Genomic DNA, 12,440 nt, shown 5'->3' on the forward strand with positions numbered 1-12,440 from the left:
CATTGGACATTTGAAAAATCCAAATTAATGTTGCATAGACACTTGGTTTCACAATATGTTTTTTTTTTTAATATCCTATAGGAAATTCAAAGCTTGAAATGGCCAAAAAAGGGTGTCCACAAGGATCCATGTAAAATAATGTTGCAAAACCAATAGGTTTTAGTAAATTTGTACTTTTTAAGTACCCTTGGGGATCGATAAGCCTACAAGGGGCAAAAAAAAGCCTGGCCACAAGGACACGCAAATGGCCCATCCAAAACTGATGGATGGGCCATTTGCGCGCAGTTTTGGATAGGCCATTTGCGCGCCCTTGTGGCCAGGCTTTTTTTTTGCCCCTTGTAGACTTATCTACCCCCAAGGGTACTTAAAAAGCACAAATTTACTTAAATTGACTGAAATTACATACAGAACTTGAAATTACAAAGTCATTTCATTACAAAGATAATAGACACAGTAGAGACAACTGTTGATCATATTGTCATTGGAAAAAGTCAAATCATTACAAAGATAAGGGTGTGCAATACAAAAAGAGGGGTAACTTCAGCTAATGCTCGAAGTCTCGTCGCAATCGACGTGCAAGCTGCATATCTTTTGGCTGTATTGTCACTCACTTTGCATGTATGGCGCATAGGTTGGTATCTTCCAACACCGAAATGATGTCGGCCTCTGCAGCTTCTTGAATAGCCTCTAGCGCTATAGCTTGCATTCTATACTGATTTCCATAGCTTTGAAGCACCTCCTTCACAGTGCGAGCAAAGGGGACGCGTCGAATCAAAAGCTCCATCGTCTTCTGGTAGTGGCGGATTTCTGCAAATGCCCTTGCTATTTTTCGGCGCCGCTACGGTTGTCTTGGGGGCACTTGCACATTTGCTGGCGGGCGACGTTTAGGCTTCTTGAAAAACTTAGACTTGCGCATGTTTACATGCTTAGGGGCTGGTTTTGCAGCCTCTTCTAATTCTTCCTCTTCCGTTGGCTGCCGATCTTGTCGTATGGGGAGAGCTCCTTGGCCTCGAGGCAATATCTTCTCCCCAACGGCCATCCGGTGTGTGTGCGGTATTTTATCTCGCAGCCATGGTGGCTCACTCTCTGATTCAGTGTCTGTATGGACCACTCGAGTCTTGGATGGTCCTGCTTGTGATTGGTGGCGCGACGGCTGCTTCCTATCGGACTCTGTTGTTTGTTGGCCCTCTTCTTCTCTCCAGTGCTGGGCACGTTGCTTCATTCTCCTTCTAGGTGTTATATCTTGAGGAGGTGGAGATTCAACAGTCCTCGATGACTCTCGTGCCCTACCACCATGCCCACTACCAGATGTGTTCCTGGAACGGCCAGGCGTTCGTGGCCGTTTTCTTGTGCCTTTAAGCCAAGACGGCTTCTCACATCCTTGGAGGGTGTTTTTGTTGGCAGGCGGATGCTCTTTCGCGGTTTGTTTGGTGCGCGTCATTTTGTTGGTAAGAGCTCACTTGTTCTTAAGAAATGAGTGGTTTATGAGAGCATGCAATATTTATAAGGGCCCATTTAAAAAGGACCCTATTCACACTAATTTTTTTAAAAAAAGTATTATTTTTTAAATAAACATGTCGCTAAGAGTTGAACCCTGCGTTCACATTTAGTGACCCTCGAGTGCAAAATGGACAAGGCATGAGAGAAGAAGCCTCTTGTTTGCAGCCAAGCAAACACTTTATGGTCTTCAAATCCCAACCTAAGTGTCACTCCACATCATAACTCCCAAAACCCTCAATCTCCAACTTCTGACCTGCAATTTGGGAGTGTATTACTTCTGTGATCCATGGAGTTCTCTCAAACATCCATAAAAGTACTCCATTGGTCTCTTTGGGCACCTCAATAGCACCCAACCACCAAATGTCTTTCTCTGATTGTACGCTAAAAGATGGGGTGGGAGATGGCTCGACTGAATCCCTTCGCTTGGTTTGCAGAAGAACCTCGTTCATTAGAGTGACACTTAGCCTCTCTAACCTTCGGCCTTTCACTATTTGACACTCATCGAGTTTCAGCACAAAAGCGACTTTTGTGCCAAGCACTACAAAATAAATAGTGCTAAGACCTTAAACTTCAGAGTCTATCATAAGAATAATACCAAAGAAAAAAGTTAAGTGTGTCACCTTCTTCAGGTAACTCGTAAAATCTAAGCATGGCTTCTTGAAGCCTTCTAAGATCCACGAAAATATTGTTCCACATTGTGTAAGGAAAGCCCTTCTCCGAAGGTCTTATGGATTGTTTCTTACCTTTTTCCCTTGTCTTTGTTGCGCACGAAGCATAAAGGGAAGTTTGCATTGTGTCCTCAATGTGTAGGTATGTCCCAATGCGAGAGAACACATCTTCGTTTGTGGCCTTCTTTGCGAGCTTGACCTTGTGAGAAACGGGAAATAGGTTTTCCACAATGCCATGTTCTTTGAGGGCATACTTTAGGAGTTGGAAAATAGCCTTATAGGCTTTGGTGCTGATTCCAGCCTCATCACAAGCTTGTTGAACGTCATCATCACTAACCACATTTCTTAATTTACGCATAAGGTCCTTGGTGACTGCATCCTTAATGTGCTTACCTCCAGGTGATTGTAAGATAGAAATCACGTCCTGGGTATTGAGACAACTAGTGAAAAGGTTGACTCGATCATCTTGACTTGTTTCTCCGCATGCCTCCTGGATGAAGTTTCTAGTAACAAATAAACATAAATGTTAGAAAAATAGTGTCAAGTAAGAATGCATCATACAAGTAAAGACCAAATCACCTTGTGGCTGTAACTCGTCGTTTGCGTACTCCTCCCGAATGTGCAAGAGTTTCAATGGATAAATACGTGCGTCTGCGTTCCCTTGCACCAAGGGGTGTTTCTTTCAAGTATGTGATGGTGTTGGTAAGCTTCTGGATGTGGGACTCCTTTTCTTGCATTTGTTGTTCAAGAGTTTTAACTACCCTCTCCGAAGAGGCAACACTCTCTTGTAATGCCGTCGTCTTGAGGTGAAGAGCTTGACATTCGTGCATCCACATATGCAAAGAAGCACCTGCACCCATACACAACCGCTTGCAATAGCCTAACAAGCCTGCTTCTCCCCTCCCAAGAAATTGAAGAAATGTGGAAAGGCTATTAAATGGTGGATGAAAGCGGCTGATAGGATCGTAAGGGTACAAATGGCTATCCACCCAAATGTCAACATTGGTCTCACAAGCGGTGCGACGTTCCTGTGATGACCTTTGATCACCTTCACTAATGGTCTTCGGTGCAAATGCCGTGGGTAAGCGAATATGTATGCTTTTGGTGTGCAGAGTACGTGATGGTGGAAGCAAACCATTTGTGATGTCCGTGAGCACCATGGAAGCTATTGCGTGAGGAAGCAAATGATGAAAAGATAGAGGGGGAAGGTTAGAGAGGTTGAGGAAGATGGGAGAAGAGAAGAAGGGAGGGAAGGGAGGGAGAGATTGGGGAGGAGGAGGAAGGTAGGGGCAGGGAGGGAGAGGAGAGGGAGAGAGAGAGAGGAGGGAGGAGGGAGGAGGAGGAGAGAACAAAATGTTTATTACTTTTTGGGGGAAAAGAGTTTTGAAAAAATGGACTTTCTAAGCTTGTGGGTTAAAAAATGGGTCAAAAAATGATTTTTGGATATGTATATATGTTGGGAGGAAGTTTTAAGTAAAAAACAAGTAAAAATTAATTTTGTTTTAAGAAGTCAAATTTTGTCTCTTTGTGACCGACGTTTTTGCTGATATCCTACATTTGTCTAAAAAAAAAGCTAGAAAAGCCTACTCAAAACTACCTTCTTCAATGCCCTTGCTCCCTAAACCCCACACAACATTAACCTTAATCCCTAAAAATTAGGATTCCTTACAAGGCCCATGCAAGGTTCATATTTCTCCTAATGGCATCAGCCATATTAAACCTATCAAGTACTTTTGCAATGTACCTTTCTTGAGATAAAAACAGCAATTTCAGCTTTCTCTCTCTTTTAATACGCACGTCTAAAATATGCTCTGCATCACCCAAATCCTTCATAGTAAATGTTGAATTTAGCTTACGTTTCAGAGCATCAAGACTAGTCTTATGTTTCCCGACAAGCAACATGTCATCAACATAGAGAACAAGTATGATGGGACTACCATCTTCATTCCTTTTTGTATACAAACAATGATCTGCATGGCTGCGTTTAAAGCCTTGAGACAGCATAAAAGTGTCAAACTTCTTATACCACTGCCGTGATGATTGTCTCAAACCATACAAAGCCCTTTTCAGTTTGCATACAAGTTCCTCACGTGTAGGAACTACAAAACCTTCAGGTTGTTTCATGTATATGTCCTCTTCAATGTCACCGTGCAAAAACGCTGTCTTTACATCCATTTGATTCAATTCCAAATCAAGCACCGCAACGAGAGCAAAAAGGACACATAAAGTTGTAAGCTTTACAACGGGAGAAAAGATTTCTTGAAAATCAATCCCTTCTTTCTGTGCATATCCTTTTGCAACCAATCTTGCCTTGTACTTGGGTTTTTCATCCATAATCTTAATCTTGTATACCCATTTGTTAGGAAGAGCCTTTCTCCCTTTAGGCAATGGCACAAGATCCCAAGTATCATTTGCATACAAGGATTTCATTTCCTCTTGCATTGCAAGCTCCCACTTACTGCTTGACTCACATGTCTTTGCCTCTTTATACATAAGAGGCTCTCCCTCATCTGTCAACATAACATGATGCAAAGAGGGCTCAAAGCGTTGTCAACCTTCTGACACGAGTAGACCTGCGTACCAATGATCTAAATTCTCAAACACAGGTTCTACATCAGGAGGCAACTCACTTTCAACATGCTCATGCCGCTGAAAGTCATTTTCAGCCATGACAGGTGGCTGTCCATCCTCATTTGGAGCATCTAAATCATGTCCTACCTCTTCTGGCTCAAGGTTAACCGGCTGATTATCAATTTCAGCTTGCGGTAATGCATCCTGAGGTTCTTTTTCAACATCAATAGGTGGCAAGAGAGGCTGAAATTTGACCGATTTCTTGTCAATTTCAAAAGATGTAGCATTTTTCAGCAATTTAGCCTCATTGAACACTGCATCTCGGCTGCGTACTACCCTCTTAAACTGAGGCAACCATATCCTGTAGCCCATTTCACCCTCTTCCCCATAACCTAGGAAGAGTCCTTGGATGGACTTGGCATCTAGCTTTGTCCTCAAGTCATTACGAACATGGACAAAAGCCTCGCAGCCAAACACTCTCAAATGATCATAAGAGGCAGGTTTGCCAAACCAAACCTCCTCTGGAATGTCATTTTTCAGCGTACTGTTAAGAGAGCGATTGCATACATGAATTGAAGTTTTCAAAGCCTCTCCCCAAAACCCATGAGGGAGATTAGCCGTGGACACATGCAACGCGCTCTCTCACATAAAGTACGGTTATACCTCTCAGCCACACCATTAGAAGATGGATTATAAGGGGCTGTCAACTCCCTTTTAATCCCATATTGTTCGCAATAACGCTGAAATTCAGCAGACGTGTACTCCCCCCCATTGTCAGATCTCAAACATTTAAGCTTACTACCCTTTTGCGTGCTCACAAAAGCATGAAACCTCTTAAATGCATTAAATGTCTCACTCTTATTCTTTAACAAATATGCCCAGCCTTTCCTAGTGCAATCATCAATGAATGTAACAAAGTATAATACACCACCAAAAGACTTGACAGGCATTGAACATACATCGGAGTGAATTAAATCAAGAGCATTAGCTTTGCGCGAGACACAAGAATAATAAGAAGACTTCTTTTGTTTACCATACAAACAGTCATTACAAAAATCCAACTTGGTGCCCTTTACATCAACCCTCTTCAAAGAGGAGAGCACATCAAGTCCCTTCTGGCTCATATGGCCAAGTCTTTTGTGCCACAACTCCAAATGAGAAGCAACTTCGGCCACTGCAAGAAACTTGTCAGGCAAAGCTTTGCCATGTAAATAGTACAATGTACCACTCTTGCATCCCTTGACAATGAGCATTGATCCCTTAAGCAACTTCCATGAACCCCCAGCAAAAATGGTTGTATAACCCTGTGCATCCATCTGGCCAACAGACAATTGACTCTTCTTGATGCCTGGTACATACCTTACATCTTTAAGCATAAACTCTTGGCCATTGTTTAATGCCAAGCGCACAGTGCCCATTCCTTCAATGTCACAAGCATGGTTATCCCCAAGGTAAACCTTGCTATGCTTGCCTGCATGATAAGAAGCAAAACACTCCACAGATGGAGTCACATGAAATGAGGCACCCGAATCTACTATCCAAGACTGTGTAAGGCCATCATTTGCACTTAGCAATGCATCAATGACATCTCTACGTGAGATAAGCATGTCTTCTCCATTTGCTACAACAAAATCTGAGGGGCATGAAGCTGCAACCAAGATCTCCTCACTGTCGCATAACTCTGTGATAACCACACTAGAGGATACATTGACAGTCTCCGAATCCTTGGAGGAGGTACCTGCTGATTTTTCCCCTTTCTTATCCTCTGTCTTCTTCTTCTCCTACGATTCCTTCTTTCTTTCCTGCTCTTTCTTGAAATACCTGCAATCTGGCTTCTTATGGCCTTTTCTGCCACATTGATAACAAGTCACATCCTTATCCCTAGACTTGCTTTTGCTCCTATTTTGAGTCTTGGTACCTGTATTTTGCTTCTGACTTCTGCCTCTCGTATTGTAAGCAGAACTGCCACCTTCCTCACCACTAGACTTGCATCTAATTTCCTCATTTAAGATGGAGCCTCGCACTCCATCATATGTGAGGTTGGGGCTATTACTCAAAGAAACCACGAGCGTTTCCAAAGAGTCTGGCAAAGTCATCAACAAAAATATGGCTTTCAACTTGTCATCAAAAGGTTGAAGCCCGGTATCCTGTAGCTGACTCATAACAGTGGTGAAAGCACTTAAGTGCTCAGAAGCCGACTTGGCTTCATTAAGCATCATGTTCACCAGTTTGCGCATCAAATGTATCTGATTCACAGGGGTGGCATTCTCATAAGTGACCTTCAACTTATGCCAAATTGCATGTGCACTGTCCAAGCCCTTTATGTCAACCAGAATGTCATCGGTCACAGCCATTTTGATGTAGGCCTTTGCCCTCTTGTTGAGCTTGGCCCAATCCTCATCCGGCAGATCCTCAGGCTTTACAGCCAAAAGGGCGTCCTCACAATCCTTGAGGAACAAAATCCCCTGCATCCTGTCCTGCCATAAGTCGAAACCTGTACCGTCAAATTGCTTGATTTCCATCAAGCTCTTGGCATCAGACGACGAGGAAGTAGAGGCCATTTGCACGGATAAAAATGCAACAGAAAGTGTCTACATAAAATCTGAAAATTTCCAGTGATCACAATGTATAGCACGTTGCATACAATGTGCTGAAAATTTCAGCAATTAACAAGTATCCCCAATGCGTACTTGCATAAACCCACAAAAGGCGTACATAAACCTCAATTTGTGTACATAAAAACAATCCAATTCTGAATTTTCTGCAAATTTACTGTTTTGGCGCATCAATTTGCATCAAATGGACCTATTTTGAGTGGGAAAAGCAAGCGGCATTCATGGGAATCGATTTAGAACACCTGCGTTTTTCTGTTTTGACCTGTAATTTTATGGTTTTACCTGTTTTGACCTAAATTCAGTCTGTTATAGGCTGTTTTGGGAACCCTAATCACCCTAGGTGACACCGGAAGCAAAGGGCTTCGCGATGAAAGCGGAAATTTGACGCGAGAGAAGCCTTTTTCCTTCTGTCCAGCCACCTGCACAAAGCTTCTGAAACCCTAATCTGGCTCTGATACCAGTTGATGAGCGCGCGGCAATGTGTGCAAGTGATAGAGCACGCGAAGATGTGCATGCCTTGAGGCTTGAAGCGGAGGCACTGTGCTACAAAAGGGAAGCGCTAGCAGAACGAAGAGGAAGAGAGAGAGAGAGAGAGAGAGAGAGAGAGAGAGCTCACGTTTTTGGGGAAAACTCAATAAGTGAATTTTGGGTTTTCCCACTTTTATTATAAGTGACCTTTAAAAAATGTATCCAGGTTCATATTGGACAAAGTATAAAAATAAATGTACAAAAAGGGGTTATTTAGGCCTTTAACCCAACAGATCGGCCTCATTTTGCAACTTGCAGATCTACCTGGCGTTAGCAGACCAGAGCAGAACACCTAGAATTTTTGCATCAGATCACAGATCAGCCCTAGCGTTAGCAGAATCAGCCCTAGCGTTTTGGGATCAGTAGGGCTCCTAGCGTTTTGCAGATTCATCACAACAGAAACCCCAGAAGCATCAGCGTTTTCAGTTTTCTTCATCAAGACACCACAGAAGAAGTCCCAAACCTTGCAGATCTCACCTTCCCGCAGCAGATCCTCGCCGCACAGTCAGATCAACGAGCGTTTACAGTTTCAGTCCGAAAAACGCAGATTTCAACATCACGTTTTCAACGCGTCGTCGTCGCATCGTCGTCATCGACATAGAGTCAAAATTCAGCAAATAAAGATCTGCAGATTTCAGCCATTAGCGTTTTCAGATTTCAGCATATCTCGTCGTCGACATCGTCGGCAAGTCCATTGCATTGTAGAGATCTGTGCAATCAATAGTAGACCACTCTCGCCATAGAGAGTTGTAAGGTGCAGCGGAATGAATGTTGAACTTTGCTCAAGGTGAGTGCTCCGAACTGTGCTCAAGGTTCCTTTTACTTACGGAAGGGAGAGCCGTCCGTTCTTTAATGAGAGAGTGCAATGGACACAAACAAAGTGAATGGACATGGTGCGTGAAGGTGCATGAGACTGAGAGATAGAGAGAGAAGAGAATACGACACCGCGAAGTTGTCAAACCCTCCTCCAAGGGCCCCACTCTCGATGGCGAGAGTGGTCTACTATTGATTGCACAATCTGGTACAAGATGCTGAATGCAAATCCAATGGGCTATGTCGATGTCGACGGAGTGGACGAGGAGGACGACGCTAAGGCTGAAAACTGCGTGCTTGATGAATCTACGAGAGATCGAAGTCGTCAGGCTAATCTGCTACTATTTTGCTTGCTAAAGTGTTCGCTGAAATTGCTGCTTGCTGCTGCCTAAAAACGTTGCCCTTAGTTGAGTTTTCTGCTACAAAAACGCTGAATGCTGTAGCATGTGAAAACGTTGAATGGCCTGGCTGAAAACGCTGTATAGACTGGCTGAAAAACGTTGGCAGGTTGGATGAAAAACGCTAGGGGTTCTGGTTCAAAAAACGCTGAAGCTACTATCCCTTTGCTTGCTAAAATCGCCCCAAGGCCAAGGCTGGTGTAGCTTGGGAAAAACGCTGGGATTGCTGGAGAAAACGCCACAAAGAGGGAAGTCTTGCTTGAGAGAGGTTCTTGTTCTTGTTGAGAGTCGGCCTACTGAGCAATGCTCCTGTTGCCGCCTCTACCAGGAAGTGCTAACTCTCGTTTGCTTATATATTATCTTAGCAAAATTACCCTACCTAGTTCCCAACAAAAGTCATTTAATAAATAAGTGAAAAATGTCAAAAATAGGGAAAATAGGTTTAATGCATTGGCAAATTTCTCTGATGGATTCTGATGGGAATGTTATGATCATGTTGTGTGCAACCGGAGGATATGCATCTAATCTACGTAACAAGTCATGCACGGTCTGCAAACAGACTCACAAAAGTGCCAGATCACTTCCTATTCTAGACTGACTTGACTAAACTGAACCCTGGTCATGTTGTAGCTTGTCCATGTCCATGAACACATAGAGTTGGATGTGTCATGTGACATCCCCTCCTTTTCAAAGTGAAGTATTGGTACCGAACTGTATGGCTTCAAGGGAGATCGCCAACAATATCCAGAATCCTTGAAAGGACTTTTCGCCGGCCCACTCTGATGTGTGGGTCGTACGATACTTGAACTTCATAAAGGTCTGCAACGCTTGCTTCTTTGGGCCGCGCCGAAAGTGAGACAAAGTCACCTGTGGCTCCTTCAATGCTTCAACTTCGTCCATAGTCATGAGTCTATCTTCTTCAAGAATCTCCGAGGATGAAAATTCTCGAAACCACTTCCAACACAAAAACATGAACATACCCATTCCATGTAAAGTGATTGGAAAAATTCTAGTCTTCCTAAAAAACTATGCATGCAATGCACATGAACAAAGTGACGGAGTGCCAAACCGTTCACCCCACACACGCAAACAATGAGATCGAATCTTGTCTTGCTGATCTAAATCAATCAACTGTGGCAAATCACAACGAAGTGCCCATGCTTCATGCTCATACTTTCATGTGCTCTCTCTACAACTGTCGTGCCAAGGAAGAGACATGGAATGTGACTTCCTTGAATGCATACTTTTCAGTTTTTCATGAATAATATACATACATCCGTGCTCATTCATTAGTGAAACATGCTCAACATACAAGATGTCATGCCTAGGAAAAGGGATCACATAAGAATGATGACTAAAATACAAGAAACGAACACGAATGAAACACTCGTACAATGCGTGCTAACTAATCATACGAACACATAGTACTTCCTGTGAGGGTTCTTTGGACTTAGCCTCGAGAGCCAAGATCGGCTCTTCCTGATTGATCGAATCTTCCTGTGGGGGTTCTGTGGACCTCGACTCGAAAGCCAAGATCGGTTCTTCGTGATTGATCGAATCTGCAATGAGGTTAGTTTCACTAGAGAAAGTATCAATCAACACATCATCCTTGTGAACAATCACATCGTGATCATACAAATCATCATGCTTGTGAGAAATAACATCGTGATCATGCAAATCATCACATTGTCATGCAATTCTTCATGCTCGTCATTATCAGCAATTCATCATGCTTATCATCATGCAAATCCTGTGTGTCATGCTTTGGAGAAGAAGAGACTGAGAGAGTCTCCTTTTCCCGAATCTCTAACATCTGTGCCTGCACTTGAGAAGAGAGTCACAACATCTCTTTCATGTGTCGGACGCTCTGTTCAGCCGCCAAGCGCGGCCAAGCTCGCTTGCTCACGCTCACGCTCCAAGTCGGCCTTTCTTTCTACTTCTCTTTCTGCTTTTCTTAATTTGGCTTCCAAGTGGGCTTGCTCGCTCGCACCTGCTATGGCTGCCATTCTTTCTTGGTACTTACGCTCTATGGTTGCAATTCTTGCTTCGCTCTCTAACTTGCTGTCCATCATCCTCTTATCGAAAGCCTCAATAAGAGTGAGTGCAATCCTTGGCGTAGATGGGCAAGGGGAAGGGTCGGAAAAACCTCTTGGTGTGAAAAATTCTTCTTCGCCTCTCTCATGCTCATCACCTCCAAGCGAAGTATCCATATCGCTTCGCGTGATGACCATCCACTGAAGTCTTGGGTTTTTGTGGGTTCTTGTGGTCTTGGGTTCTTAAGTTCACGAGGAACTTGGGTTCTTGGGGGTCTTGGTTCTTGGGGTTCTTAAGTTCTTGAGGTTCTTGCGGGTCTTGAGGTTCTTGAGGTTCTTCTTTCGCTTGCAATCCGTGTTAGAGAAGGATCTTCTCTTCACCCGAGTTCTGCTCTTTTCCACGGGCGCACCCCTTGGCGGCCTTGCGCTCACACCAAGGTTGCTTTTTCCCACCTCACGTCAATTGGCCGGCCACTAAGTGCACGGTCCACTCCCAATGAGTGAAAAGAGGCACAAGGGGAGGCTGGACAAGCCCTTCTTTCTTTGGTTTCCTCTCACTCTTCAAAAACACAGTTGGGAATCGACACACCCAAGAGAACTTGGTATACGTGCGACCGAAACAAGCAAAAAAAAAAAAAAATATATATATATATATATATATATATATATATATATATATATATATATATATATATATATATATATGTGTGTGTGTGTGTGTGTGGTTCTTGTGGTTCTTTCGTTGAGAGATACAGAACACTGCCAAAGCTCTGATACCATGTAAGGTGTAGCGGAATGAATGTTGAACTTTGCTCAAGATGAGTGCTCCGAACTGTGCTCAAGGTTCCTTTTACTTAGGGAAGGGAGAGCCTTCCGTTCTTTAATGAGAGAGTGCAATGGACACAAACAAAGTGAATGGACACTTTGCGTGAAGGTGCATGAGATTGAGAGATAGAGAGAGAAGAGAATACGACACCGGGAAATTGTCAAACCCTCCTCCAAGGACCCCACTCTTGATGACGAGAGTGGTCTACTATTGATTGCACAATCTGGTACAAGATGCTGAATGCAAATCTAATGGGCTATGTCGATGTTGACAGAGTGGACGACGAGGACGATGCTAAGGCTGAAAACTGAGTGCTTGATGAATCTGCGAGAGGTCGAAGTCGTTGGGTTGATCTGCTATTGTTTTGCTTGCTAAAGTGTTCGATGAAATTGCTGCTTGCTACTGCCTAAAAACGTTGTCCTTGGCTGAGCTTTCTGCTACAAAAATGTTGAATGTTGCAGCATATGAAACGCCGAATGGCTGGTTGA

At 43.5% G+C, this 12,440-nt stretch overlaps 1 protein-coding gene and 1 pseudogene across 1 annotated transcript in view; both read right to left on the minus strand.

The window, feature by feature from the left end:
* The window catches only part of LOC147444440 (peptide methionine sulfoxide reductase A5-like), a 68,330-nt gene that overhangs the window by 19,951 nt on the left and 35,939 nt on the right, over positions 1 to 12,440 (minus strand). The window lies entirely within an intron of this gene.
* LOC147444441 (histone H3 pseudogene) lies at positions 402 to 1,222 on the minus strand (annotated as a pseudogene).

Source organism: Adiantum capillus-veneris, chromosome 13 (genome assembly GCF_014529385.1).
Source record: "Adiantum capillus-veneris isolate H3 chromosome 13, ASM1452938v2, whole genome shotgun sequence".
NCBI classification, from domain to species: Eukaryota; Viridiplantae; Streptophyta; class Polypodiopsida; order Polypodiales; family Pteridaceae; genus Adiantum; species Adiantum capillus-veneris.